Source organism: Aquila chrysaetos, chromosome 26, assembly GCF_900496995.4.
Source record: "Aquila chrysaetos chrysaetos chromosome 26, bAquChr1.4, whole genome shotgun sequence".
In the NCBI taxonomy this organism is placed as follows: Eukaryota; Metazoa; Chordata; class Aves; order Accipitriformes; family Accipitridae; genus Aquila; species Aquila chrysaetos.
The window spans coordinates 5,113,528-5,125,906 of NC_044029.1; positions in this window are offsets into that span (position 1 = coordinate 5,113,528).

Below are 12,379 nucleotides of genomic sequence, written 5' to 3' on the forward strand. Positions count from 1 at the left end.
ATGTATATTTGTGTGTATCTATGGATATGTACTGTAAAGACCAGGGACATTTTATGGCCAGAAATATGTTGTTATCATTATGAGAAGAGAGTAATTTCCAGTAATCAAACTGTATTCAGCGGTCTTAACTAGCTCTGTCACTGAGTATCTTTTCCAAGTTATGGGTCACCGTTTCCAGTGACTTTATGGTTAAGATTCAGCAACAATGTCTTATAAGACTGAGTATTATGGAATATAATTAATGCAGGAGCTGGTTGTAGTTCCATAGTTAAAGAAGAGTTGAAGCTTTTATTTAAAGAAATGTTGGGTTTTTTCCCCCCCAGTCTGTTGCACTTACTCTTTATGTCATAGCAAAGTGCCTTGGAGATGTTTCTGCATTGCTTATAGAGAGACTAAAGTTTGTTTGGGGGGTCATCCCTAAAAACCTGCCCCACAATAAAAAGACTTTTCTGAGTCATGTAGCTGTTCAGAGTGTGGACAATACTTTTATTTTGTTAACTTGATATTCATACAGAATTTACTGTTTTATAATGTCTTTTCTCTTTGATGTATTTCTCCTAAAGAAGTAATACTGTGCTTTGAGTTAATTTGTTGGTAACAGACTAACTCAGTTTGTATTGCCAGGAAACAGAAAGTCGTCATGCCTTGGCTTAAACTGAGGCTTCTTAGGATGATCACAGTGAATTTTAGGGTCTTCATTCCTAGCCTCAATGGAGAGGGACATGAATTCTTGCCTGAGAACACCGATGGCTAGAGATCATTTGCTGGTCAGGAAGGATTCCAAAGTTTCTTTAGCCCCCAAACTATCACAATAGTAAAAAAGAAAAAACCCAAAATACTCCAGAATCCAGGCTCCAACATAGCAAATAACCTAGTGGTCAGGCACTTTCATAGGAAGAAGATTCATTCCAGACTACTGTTTCTTTGGTGTGTGCTCTCCACTTCTTAGAGTCAACCTCAGCCTTGAGTTCTTCTCTCAACCTCTGATAATGTTCTGCTTTTAATTAATTTCATCAAACATCCCATTCAGACGCTTTGGTTCTTACTGATCAATCTGTTCAGGTGTGAAATGGTTTCACTTGCAAGATCAGCTGCCAAAACCTTTGGGTTAGTGCCTGCTGTTCATTTCATTTTTCTGTCAAACACTGCCAGCAGACACGTAGCAGTACACCACTGAAGCCTCAACCGTGGGAGATCCCTCATCACTTGCTACTCAACTACCACTAATGCCAGGTGTTGCTTCTTGCAGTAGTCCCAGCACCTCATACCTGTAATACAGAAGTTGCACCTCTGCCATCATTCAGCACCAGAAGTTGGGTAGAAGTAATTGCTCTATCAGTTTCTGAACCTGTTGAAATCCAGCAACCTCCGAGATGGGTTTTTGCTTTAGAAATATCATTGTGGTTTTAAGGATGAGGGAAGGAAAACACAGAGTAATTCAGGCTGCAGGTGACCTCAGGAGGTCTCTAGTCCAAACCCTGCTCAAAGCCAGGCTGGCTCTGAGATCAGACCAGGTTGCTCAGGGCTTCATCCCGTTGTGTCATGAAACCTCCAAGGGTGGAGACTTCCCAGACTCTGGATAAACTGTTCCCATGCTTGAATGACTACATTATATCACTGCTCTTCTTGGGATAGTGAAATCACTCTTTTTTTTTTTTTTTTTTTTTTTTTTTTTTTTTTCCCCCATTCCCATGCATGTCCTATGCATCTGGGGGAGGTTCCCAAGTCCCATTTATCTGACCATCATACTTAGAGCACAGTTTATAGAGCAGGAAATCAACACATAGGAAAAGGAGGGCAATTTGCCTTAAGCCTTAAATTCTGAGATAGTAGCCAAAAGCAATGTTCAGTATGTTGTAAATCATCCACATATAAAGAATGCCAGTGTCATGCTTTTACCTTGGATCACTGGTGCATTTATCCCTGAGGCATTTAGGTACGTGCAAGGTAAAACCCAATATTAATCTGCCAGGCAGCAATACAAAAAGTAATACAAACCAGCACAAGAGTTCTATGTTCATAGGCTTCTGTATTTTTTTTTTTTACCAAGACCCCTCTTGCTCCTTGCTTTTAGGGACCCCAGCATAGAGATAATCATTTTACTGTCTAACCCCCTCCCTGGAGTTTTCTATGAAAAGGCAATTGCCTTTGAAAGGTTTTAGAATCATTAGAAACATTTTTAGAAACAGCTAGTGATACTGGATGGAGTAAGAGAACCCCACATATGTACAACAGAAAAGGTACATTATTTTTAAGCATAACAAGAGCTAAAAATTAAATATTGGAACTGATGTGGAAATAGCCCTCCCTGGACTACCAGGCACTGTATTTTTACAAAGAAAATCAGGTTTTAAATGATTGAAATATGAGCATTTGGAAAGCATGTCACTAGGAAAAAAAAAAAAGAGTTGCCATTTTGAAAGTAGTCTGTGCTTGCATAGTATAGGCGAAGATCCCTGAACTCCACAACAACTGCAAACTAGATAGGACACAATTTAAAAAAACCCAAAAAAACCCTATGCAAGTCTAAGGAGTAATGAAAGATGGTATTCACAATTCACTTATTATTACTTTAAGGCAGCTTAGTTAGAGGAAAGTGGAATAAAATGATAGGATTGGACTAGTGTCAAACACTGAAAACATTTGCATAGTTGCTGTGTAATTATTGTCTAAGCAGCATAGCTTCGAAGCAGTAGGGATTAGCCTTTTGGAACGTTATCCTCAAAGGAAAATCACAAACAAACAACAAATCCAAGGGGAATCAAATACAAAAGTTGACATTAACCGAAGAGTACATTTACACAGTTAACCACTAAACGTCAGGAAATGCCAAAGTTCAGTCTGGCGGTGTAATTGTGCTGCTGCTTTTTTGTGTGCATTATCTCACAGGCTGATTACACGGATGCCTAAAGTCTCTCAGACAGAATCTATCACATATAATGGCCCCACACAGATGTAAACCTATGCATGTGTTCAATATTCCTCACCGATGTGTCAGTAGCCAGTGACAAATCTGTGGATATGAGGTGGGTATAGGAATGCATTCAAGTGATGACTAAGAGGACTCAAACTCTGGTAAAATGAAAGTCAGAACTCCGTCATCTCAAGTGCCACAAAGACCGCTGTAAGGGGATGTCCAGGTGAAATTTGGAATATAACCTGATTGGTCCTGTGAAGGAGTATTAAAAAAAAATAAAAATCTTTGGATACTGCAAGTTAATGTGTTGCTTTTCCTAGAAAATTGAAGTCTGAAATGAACATGACATGCAACCATGAGATCCTGCCTCAGAGACCAGTAGCTGAGGTTTCGGAGGTGGCCTCCAGTTGAGACAATGTGTGAGATTTACAGATAATGTTCACCTGTGGCATAAGTCTGTGTCTCTAGCCTTGTAGCCCTCATTGATGCCTCCCGCTATGCTGGTCTGTTGCTGTCACATTTGATTTTGGCAGGCTGAAGAAGGTTCACTGAGCCAAATCTCTCATCTTTCCCTTTTCTCTGACAAGCTCTCCCAAAACCTGAGCTACAAGACTCAGATAACAAACTATAGTGGAAACATTTTGAGCGTGTATGTGCGTGTGTATGGAAAAAATCCAAAAGAAGAAGAGAAAATGCCAGGAAAGGACAGGCTTTCTAGGAGAACAAGGCATTATCTTAGGGATGTGGAAGCAGGAAAGGAAAATGAAACTGGTTAACTTCCTGAGTCAAAAGGGACAAATCTCTTCTTCCCATGACTTTACAGGTAAAGTGGCAGATATGCCCTCATTTCTAAGATGAGTTTTAGAGCTAGACACAAAATTCTGCTTTACTTGTTGCCTTGTACTGCTGCCTGACTAAAGAAAAAGCAAAATGGCTGCTGCGTTTTAATCAACAGTTAGAGTGTCCTGGTATGTGATGTGATTTCTAGCTATGCTTTCTATCTATACGGTCTAAATTCTTTTTGGATGCTAGAAACTGTCCATAGCACCATCCCTGTTGCGCTCTTTTCGCCTCTTCTCGTTCTGGTCAGGTCAAAGTGGAAGGGATTTTCAGGGATTTGCAGGTGATTCGTGGGGTGTTGTGAGCCCTGGAATGGGGAAGAATCTCCCCTAATGTGTAGTGGTGTAAGTCACAAGCTTTCTGCTCTCCTCAGCCTTGTTTCTCATAGCTGGGTCTGCAGTGAAGCGCGCCCGGGGAGCGGGGACAGCCGGGATGTATATGGAACGGCACCTGGGAGGTAGCTGAGACGTTTTGTAGGGCAGCTGTAGTGAGGAGGTAGGGGAAATAACAGCAATAAATAGGCTGGGAACTAGGAGAAAAAGGAACCGGTAGGAGCAGTAGCTGTGGTAATCACCCATGCTTCGAAGTAAGTGGCTGCAGAAAAAAATCCATCCTTTAGCTATGTACTCATTCTGCCTTCTTTTCTGAATTTCCTTATTGTTAGAGAGTCTTTGATAGAGGGAGGATTCAGTGGGTACAGCAGCAGGCTTACAGGGCTGTGTAAAGAAATACTATCACCTTTCTCTTCCTCTGATGTAGTAGTTCTGTGCAAACAGCAAAAAACCTGCATAGCTTCATCCAGTACGCTGTGACTTCTCACCAGACTCCTTGTCAGACTTAATATATTGTTTACCACCTTTCTCTGTATATGGTACCACAGCCAGATTTTTCATTCATGCAACTGGTTTCAGTGTAAGCTAACATGAATGAACAGCCGAATAAGACTTCCCAAAGCAGTGCAGAAGTACCTTACTGAAATTTGGATGGAAGCTTTCACTGACACAATTCTTTCTGGCTTCCAGCTACTGACAGTACAAAGTTACCGCATTAAACGCATTTTGCCCGCCTGTGAGGTATTCTGGGTGCTCAGAATAAGAAGTTGGACGAGCAAATAAGTGATGCATCATGTGAAGGAACACGATAGGAAATTTGTGAAGCAAGTTTGGAGGAATTACTGGAGTGTCGGGTCAGTTCCCCCCACCTCCCTTCCTTTCATCCTTTCACACTGTCATGTTGGACTCTGTTATTTTCCTAGAAGGTTGGGTTTGATTGCAGTTACTTGGACTGCCAGCTGTATTCCCAACCTCCTCCTGCCAGCCAGCCAGATTTAACATGAAATCCGTGTATTTTAGAGAGGGTGGGTCATGCTTAGTAAGACTCTCACTAGAGGTAATTGTGGAGGTCTGGTTGATACAAGCAGTATAAAAATATAGTCAAGGGCTGGAAGCTCTCACAGACCGGCTGCTGCGGATGAGAGGAGTGCTCCGTCGTGGATGGAGGCAGCACGCAAGGGAAGCATCAGAGCCAGGAGGTACCATCCTCTACTGCTGCAAAACCTCCTCACGGTATTTGATGGTAAGAAGTACCCTCTTCAGCAGCTTTATTCTCGCTCCTGGACAGAGTGGGGGAATGGCCCTTCTCATAAGGCACAGGGCTTTTGTGTACTTCACCAGATGCTTTTTTCGGTAAGTCAGGAGCTAGGAGATCTGGGGGCAAATAAATTGCCTGGGAGGATAGGGGAATAAGCCATTTTGGGAACGCTACTGAGCAGAGGATGTACCAGGCCCAAGGGGACTGTTTATATCTTGTTTTATCTCAGTAAGCCAGAGGGAAATGCTCTTTCAAACATGTTAAAATTCATTAAAGCTTTAGAGAGGAAAGCAGGGTCTGGATAACCAGATGTTTGGATGTGGTAAACTCTGGCAGTTGCTAATTAGCTATTATAGAAGTTGGACAGGAACAGACAGTCTGGTCACAATAGAAATAATATTATGCTGATCTTTTCTGTTTTTCTGTGTCCCACTCCCCCATTGCTGCCTGCTTGTTCCTCAGAGATATCAAACCATTGGCCACAGCAGTTAGAAATGTGGTTTAAACAGCTGTCATTTTGCATCCTGCTGGCTGCTTAGCTCCCTTTTATCTGTCCCAGATGCAGGGCTCTCTTTCCATCGATGATTTACTTGCATAGCTCTTCTGCTTGAAAATACTGACTGTCCTTCCTGAGCAAGTTCTTCTTTCGTGTTATGTAAGAGAAAAAACACCCCCCCCCCCACACCAACGGTAATTAAATTTATTGTCAAACATTTTTATTTGTTAATGTTTGTTTATTGTTAAATACTGGCAGCTGAGCAGCCATTGTCCATGATGGTGCGGGTAAACCTACACAGCACAACGGGCTGCCGTGTAAGCATACGTTTTCTCTTGTGTTTTCTTTATCACGGGCAAGTTAAACCAATATAGAGCTATTTCAGCCACAAACCCTGAGCAAGGAATTAAGAATTTAACAAAGAAATCCTTCAAACTCTTGTAAGAAGAAGCAGCTGAACCTCATTCTCATAATGAAACGAATGACTTCTTTTGGTTCTACAGACAGAAGTAGGAGAAAATACTAGTCTGCTAAAAGTCACCAATGGCTGCCATCAAACAAGTCTGATGCGAAGACCACCAAAGGCATAGTTCACATGCTGGGGCTTCCAGACAGGCTTTTCCAACTGAACACCTTCAGGGCTGTGACACTGTCAAGGGTGCGCTGGGATCAGACGCCAGCAGTTAGATTTCCTGGGGATTTATCAGCCCAATCCATACTGTGCAGCCTTGATACTGGTGGGTATTTCACCTGTGGATATGCGTGAGTTTTCTCCCTGCAGTGTGGAAGAAAGGGACATCTCTTGTCTTAAGCAACCATGTTTTAGCAGGTTCTACTTACACCCACGTCCTGCCAGAGGAAAGCAGGGCAGCTGGAAGAGCACGGGTAATTTGACAATGCTGCAACAGAAGAGACCAGCTCAATTACTTCTCCTTTACTCTTAAAGAGATTTAAATGCACGAATCTCTAATAACTTTGTGGTATTTGGCCTCACGGATCTTTGTGTTTCAGGCAGGAACACTAACCACAAGTGTGCTTTTTGCAGGACCTAGAGTGAGAGCATGAGGCACTTCTGTGAATGTATACACGGAGTAGGTTATGAAGACTGGGAGAGACTCGTAGAAACATTAGCATATTACATATTTAGGAGCCCTACAATCAACTGAGACTTAAAGAATGACAGAAAGGAAGCTGTCTTGGGTAACAAAGTCTGAGAAACTCCCTGTTGCTGTCATCCTTCTTGCTTATAACCAGGAGGGGTCTCTGACTTAAGTGACTTTGAGCACTTTTGGGACTGAAAAAGGGGGTATGGCTTGCTGCTGCTTTTGTAACAAAAGGGGAAGGCAAAGAGCAGAGGAGAAAGATGAGGAAATGAAATGAAAGAAGGCAAGGCCAGTAACAAATACAGCAGTAGTAGGAGGAGAGCTGCCTTCTAACCTCTCCTTGACCACCAGAACTGCGGCCGGATGATATGACTCTTGCCAAACCTTGAAGGGCTCCTGAGGAAACAGAGGTGGCTAGGAAGAAAGGAGGGTTTGGGGCAGGAAGAGCATTGCGATGGAACCTAGTGGGAGCCTGACATGGTACTATGAGAGATCCCTCAAGACTATGAGTCCTAGGGTTTGAAAATTCCTCTCAGAAAATTTCTTAACAGGAAGGAGGATTTGGGGCAGAAATAATGTGTTTTCTGCCCCTTTTCTGATTCTCTCATTTCTATTCCTGTCTTTGAGCTATTTTTTTTTTTTTTTTTTTTTTTTTTTTTTTGTCTTGTCTGTTCAGCAGTCACATGCAGCGTGTCTTGGGTTGTTCGCTTGGATATGAAGCAGTCCCCTGTTTTGTGCTTTTCAAACTGTGCCATAACATCTTCTGTAACTCACTACTTCTAGACCTTGTTAATATGTTCCCATGACTGCCAAAAGCACAGATTTTCCTAGTTAAGAAATAATAGTAGTGGATAAATTTTCTTATGATGAGCAAGGAGTTAATATGGGAGCGGGAAGATTTATTCTGGTTACAGACATCAAAACCTAAGTGGTAATTCATATTATATGTATTTAATTATTATTGGGTTTTTTTTGTTTGGTTGGTTGTTTTTTTGTTTGTTTTTGGGTTTTTTTGGTTTTTTTCCTTCTGTAGAAGCATTTTTACCAAACCTACAAATAATGCCTTTAGGACAGTCTGCAGTGACTAAAGTCAATGAACCCTCGAGAGACAGCATTGTGTCTCCATCAAGTACATTAAACAAGCTCAGTTTTATGACTTGGGGTTAGCAATGGTCAAAAATATCTGAAAAGAGTCTTTATCATCCACACAAAATTAAGTAACTAGTTCATTCATTTATCATACTGCATGAAGCCATAGAACTTCTGTTCTTTTGTGCTGGGACTAATGGCATCACAAGCACTGACTTTCTGGGAGGCAAAACTTGCGTATCTTTAGTCCATTACTGTTTTGTAATGCTCATATAAACCACTTGATGATGATGGAATTAGTGCAGCCACTTCTCACTAATCAATATTACGACCCCAAGATATTTTCTGATTTACTGAAGACTTGTCTAATAATCATGTTTTCTACTGTACTAAAGAAAACTATGGCCATGGTAGCATGACAACCTTGAAAAACCTCAAGCAGTTTATAACTGGTGCTTGGCATCATGCTAAGCAGTTAAGCTGATGGTAACATTTTAGTGATTTCAACAGGTGTGAAGATAAAAGTATGTGTTGTTCTAAAGAAAATGTTGCAATTGTGAGTGGCCCCCAAAGTTTTGAGATCAAGTCTGAGCTTTAATTCAGTCCTTTCTTACCTCTTACAGGTTGTGGATCTTTAAATTTTGGCCAATGGAGAAGTCAAGCCTTTTGAAAAGTTTGCATATATAGTTAATTACAAAAGATATGTGCTCTTTTAAAAACGTCCTCTTTTTAAAAATCTGGTTTTGCAGGCACCTTAGAAATAGTCCGCAGGACTATTGAGGGGTCTGCAAACTCCAAGTTAAAACCAACTGATTTAAAGCATAAAGGATGGTGTTCAGTGAGCCATCACGGTAGGGACAGCATTATCTAGTAATGATGGATAGAGAGCAAACCCATAGTAATGGTAGCGTCATTAATACATACTTGATTAACTATGTTCTTTTATCGTCGTTCTGCAAGGTCAAATGTTTGCCGCAGAAGAGTTTGCCATTTCTTGGCTTTGTGCGTGCTCGTGCATGTGTGTGTGTGTATGTGTTGCTGTGCAGTGATTGCTTCACAAGGAAAACTAATCTCTGTGGAGCTACCAGAGTACAGATTTTCTTTTAAGCAATGATTTTGTAAGTTGTTAAAGTGCAAGGACCAATCCTGTCATTGTATATGATTTATCTAGTGGGTGGGAAAGTTGTCTGCAGCATGCGGATTTATTCTGAACTGTAAGAAGCTACAGCACTGTAGGAATTTTTCATTACTTGGATGTACCGATGTGTGAAAAGTGTTGTTTGCAATGTTTGAAAAATAGCCCAAGAGTAGGACAAAAATCTCTCTAGCTTCTCAAGAAATCCCATTATTCATGATGTAACTGTAAAAAAAAAAAAAAAAAAAAATCTACACAGGGAATAAAATTTTCCCCAGGAAAAAGAATTACCCTTTTTTCTGCTTTTAACAGTCAAAAGGCTGTTAACCATTAGTGGACATTTGCCACTTGCTTGTGAAGACAAATTTGAAATCAAAATAAAACATTTTCCTCTTTTTTTTTTTTATGAACACTTAAGCAATTTTTTACGATGTTATATATGTATTCACGTATTCACACCTACCTTCCTGAAAGTTTTCCTTGTTTAATTTCTGAACAGCTTTTTTTTTTCTGATTTAAATGTCTGTGGAATATGAGCTAGTCATATTTTTTGCTCAACACAAGGTGGCAGTAAGACATTGCCTGGTGACATCCAATAGCTTGGGCTGCTTGTTTTCCCTCCTGTTTACTTAGCCTTCAGATAACAAAAGCCCTCCTGATGAATGAGCATTGAAAGCAAAAGAGTTTGTAATAAGAACAGTTTAAAAAGATGCATAGATAAAGAAAATACTCCAGATAAGATCCCAAATGACTTGTTACGTTATAGTAAACCATGTTGTATAATACTGTGGACAGTATCACAAAATTCTGTGTTTCTCTCTCTTTTTCCTTGTGTTGTTTCCTTAGGATTTGCACATTAAATAAAAGCTGCTCAGTGCAAAGGTGGAATTTTACCAAGCTTTCAAGTTTTAATTTAGCAATATTCCCAATATTAGTTGAAATTCTGTGTTTTGGAAAGGCCAAAGCTTTCTACCTCAGTTCTTTGTCTAGAAAACACTTCAGTGTCACCGCATTGAATAGTAGCTACAGTGATAAACTCCTTTTCAGATGCATGGGGAGGGAGGAATGAAGAGAGATGTGCCAGAGTATTCCACTGGCAATGTTAAGCGAGGGTTCTTTTCTTGTTCTGGGCAGATACAGGTCATACGGTAACAATCCTGAGTGCAAACCAGCAAGTTGCAAATGTAGCTGCTGTTGCTTTTATTATTCATATGCAGATTCCAGCAGGCCCAAAGCAGGTTGAAAGCATGGCTGGGCTACTGAACATGCTAATATGATTAAAATTCACCCTTGTGGGACAGCTTATGGTGTTTTAGGTCCATCTTACTCCCAGCTTCCAAGAATACTATGAAGCATTTACGCATCATGTTTTTGGCTAGCTGTTCACCTTAAATGGAGTTTCAGGAGGATGACCCTAACCTCCCAGTGGCAGCTTGGTTTATCTGTAGCCTCTGTACACACTAACATACTTGTTGAATACCAAACAAAAATTATAGATGTTTCAGGCAAGCTGATTTAACGGAAACTCTGCCTCCTTGTTTCACAAGTTATACATGTGTGGTTTATTTTCCAAGAACTGGTTGGCAGAGATCGTGTTATTTTGTTTTCCATCAGAATGATTTACTTATAGCTTCTGAAATCCAATACCACTGTTGATACTCTGAACTCCTGTGCATGTGAATCATACACACAACTTGGAATAAACATCTCTTAGTATATGTAAAAAATACAGTAGTTTTCTGATGTCAAAATACTGTTAGACAACAATGTAGAGCTATTTCTTCCCTTGCTTACCCCTTATCGTTTTGCCCTTGAATACTTACCACCTGGAGATGAACTGTGGGATTTAGGACTATGCAAAATAATACAGTTTTCAGAAAGAAAATTCCCAACTCTATGGTCTTGATTTTATGCTAATGTTTTTCATCATGAAGGATAGCCCCTACAGAGCACCTTTAAACTGGTATTCACACTATTCTCAATGTGTGTTTCATGCATGAACATAGGGTTTGGAGTAGGCAAATGGCATACTGTAAAAGTCATCAGCTTGATTGACCATGTATGATTCCTTGAGATAATAATACAATTGAGGGTCAGAAGGACTCTTCTGGGAATTTTCTTAGGATTCAGCTATTGCCCAAGAACTCTTTGCTAAATGTTTTGTGTTAGTTTCATGATTTTGAGTGCATCATAAAATCAGAAGGGTGTTGAAGTGGTGTTGTTAGTTCAGCACCTCATGCTCTAATAATAAGTTGGGTGTCTTCTTTATATAGGACTAAAGATAACAAACGCTACAATACTTTGCTACTACGTGATATTTATTCACAGAGAATCAGAGCTGCTGCTTTGATGTATACCTGCAGTTGCCTTGGATGGAACTCCAACAAATCTGAGACTGTTCAAAATGTAACTATTCTAAATGTAAAACGGAGGCTCTTCTAGAAAGGAACTTTCTCTGAAAATCTCCAAGAAATTGCGAGGTCTCCCTTTCTGAGAGAGCTTTAATATCTGGTAACGTTCCTTTGAAGTTTTTACATTATTTTAATCACATGCCACTGACCATGCCATTAATTTAAGTTTGTAAACCTGAAATAACGTTACATTTTTGACACCCTCATATTATACTTGGAATGGCTGAAACTCTAGTAAACAGAGCTATTCCACTGAATGCCCAAGGGAGGGACACAGAAAAAAAAACCCAGCTGCACGCTCCAAGAAAGAAATCTGAGGTCAAACAGTTTTCATGGGAGACAAACTACGTGGCTGGGATTATCCTGGCCAATTGTGGGCTACAAAATCTCTCTTGAGAGTTTATCGTGGCCAATTGCTGCATTAGCTTTCCACTTCTACATCTGTTTGTGGGTGTGGACAGCACTCAGAAGTGTTCCTTTTCTTGAAGGCTTTTTGTACAAGAAAGCATAGATGAGATGCCAGGACAGGCTCTGTCTGAATGGACTTGCCATGCTGCTTGTAGGCTCGCTTGCCGTGTTCACATACACAGCAGACGGGTTGTCATTCTTTAAGTTTTTCCACACAGTGGTCAGTTCTCTGGCATGAACCATGTTTTGTACACTCATGAGAAACAGTGTGATCTCTGCTGAGAAGCAGGATAACCTCAGGGTTAAAGATACCTTGAGGAATTTGAAAGCAAGCTAAGTTGTCTATATAAACAAGGCCATTCTGTCCATTCTGAAGTATTTCTTGCTTTC